This window comes from Chlamydotis macqueenii, chromosome 16, assembly GCF_036417535.1.
Source record: "Chlamydotis macqueenii isolate bChlMac1 chromosome 16, bChlMac1.mat, whole genome shotgun sequence".
Taxonomy (NCBI): domain Eukaryota; kingdom Metazoa; phylum Chordata; class Aves; order Otidiformes; family Otididae; genus Chlamydotis; species Chlamydotis macqueenii.
The window spans coordinates 1677690-1680040 of record NC_141571.1 but is presented as its reverse complement, the minus strand read 5'-3'; positions in this window follow the sequence as shown (position 1 = coordinate 1680040).

Below are 2351 nucleotides of genomic sequence, written 5' to 3'. Positions count from 1 at the left end.
GACCGGAGCTGTTGATGCTAAGAAGTGCCTCTCCAGCTGGATTAGCCGTCTGTCCGACTCCAGGTCTTTTCTGGCCCTCTTCCACTCCTGAGCTCCTCCCAACAGGTTCCTTCAGGACTCAGCATGAGCTCCACTCCTCCTCTTGGGAGTTAATCACCAGGTACAGCCTCCCACACTGGGGGAGGAGCTGGCCTTCCTCAGCTCCCTCACTTGGCTTCCTCATACACGCCTGATGCTTGGTGCTTGGAGTTTCCCTTTTGCAAGGGGAGGAAGATCAGCTCTTCAAGCTGCTCCTTCCCTTTCCTTGTAACTGATTAATGTACTGCCCTCCCTTTCCTTGCTGAAAGGTCCCCACCCTTGGCCAAGCAGGCTCTAACCTGTTTTGTCCCTCACTGTGCGCACAGTGGAAATGCAGATGCTGAAACTTGTTCCTGCTTGAAATTTGTTCCAAATCAAACATGCTTCTCAGTGTCAGTTATAATGAAATACAAATATCTCAAGTGGGTAATCAGACTTGGCCAAAAAGCTTATTCCTCCCTGAACCATGGCTAACGCACCTCCTTAGCATTACTTGGGAGCCCAGCCTTGATACCTGGCAAAGAAGCCAAAACATCGTCTTTTTTGGTATCACAGGGTCACAGTGTTTGTTCGAAGCACAGCAGGAATCGTAGCACGGCTCATGTCATTGGAGACCACAGGCCAGAGCAATAGCTCCTGTGCTCTTTTAGCATCTCCCTGGAAATCCTGCCAGGAAGGGACACTCAAAGTTCAGAGTGCGGCGCTATGTGAATGACGATACTGTCCACGTGCTGTGTATTTTGGGATTAGCTAACTCCAGCTTCCCAAAAGCATCATGGAGCTATTTTTGGAGAACATCGATATGTGATGTAAAAGTGTGTTAGGAACGCACCACACTGCCCCCGCCCCATTCAGCTCACTTACCCTGGAGCTACCCAGCTCCACAGAGGCTAACCAGCGAAGGGAGAACTGGCTGGACAGCTGATCTAATCGGGTGGCCTTTTATCTGTGAGGTACAAAACCCCCGCAGATTAAATCCGTCCAGGTTAAATTAAGTTGTCTAAAAGCTAAATGTCTGCTCTCTCCATATCAGGCTACAGTCAATGGAGAGAGCCAGCCCTGCCCCAGTGTGAACCAGTGCAGTCACACGCTATGTTTTAAGTCAGCTGGGATGAATCATCTCCCCAAGGGACTGTCACTCCCCGTGGACTGCAGCTGGAGCAGGGTGATTAGTTTAGATTAGCTGTCTAGTCTTCAGAACCCTAAAGTCAGAGCGAACTCTTCCCAGGACTGCGCAAGCTGCAGGAACAGAAGCAAAGGTACGTTTAACCAGAAAGCCAAAGTTGCCCGCCAGAGCTGTGCTGCAGTGCAGCAAGCAGCTGTGGACAACAGGTATCAACAAAATGATAGTAAAGCTGCTGGCACTGAAGTGTTACAAGTGTAAATAAGTGTTAGAGCAGCTTAAAGAGTAACATTAACTTAAAATGTGAGGTGAACAGCCAAACAGAATGTACGGAAGCTTGGGGAAAAAAAAAAACAAAGGGAAGGGGCTGCAACAGGGGCCTTTTCTGGAGCTGCTCTGGCAGGGTGATAATGTCACCTTGGTGATACCAAAAAAGAAGGGTGACATCACCTATTTTTTGCCTTCCTAAAGAGCTAAGAAGGGTGTGAATTTTTAAAACGTCATCCAATATGTGTTTTCTGCCAGATAAACAATTCCTGCTGATTCTGTAAAGGGATTTCCCCTGCCTCCAGCTGGTGTTTGGTAGTGCTCTGCTCTCCCTCCAGTGATTTCTCACGGACTTCAGCGCAGGAAAGCACATATGATGTAAACATCTCCAGCCAAGCTTGTCGGGCTGGGCTCCTTCAGTGTTGGTGAGGAGAGGCAGAGATTCCTAGGGAGTCAGTTACCTCACGCTGCAGCAGACATCTCAGCCAGGTCAAGTGAAATGTGCCCTGAAACTGCTTCTCTCTCTCTCCATCGAGCAGGAGGAGAGCTCAGGCTGCCAAAGCCAGAGACAGAGGTTGACCACATCTAAAATCACGTGAGAGCTCTCCTGTCCCTGCTGTCTTGCCAAGAGATAAACGTCTGTAATTGGCACTCCACAGACTGGTTGGCCAACAGAGGATGTGGGAATCACATCAGCCAATTTTTGCAGCTAAAAGCAAGGATCTTATCTGGAAGCATTGTCTGCACACTTTCTGCAACCAGCAGAGAAAGACAAGGGGGAAATTCCCTCTGGGTGGACACACACACCAAGTCCCACTTCCGAGTCAATGTCCCTAGGCAGCTATCCCCTGGCTGATACCTGATCCAAGCAATAGGCAATATT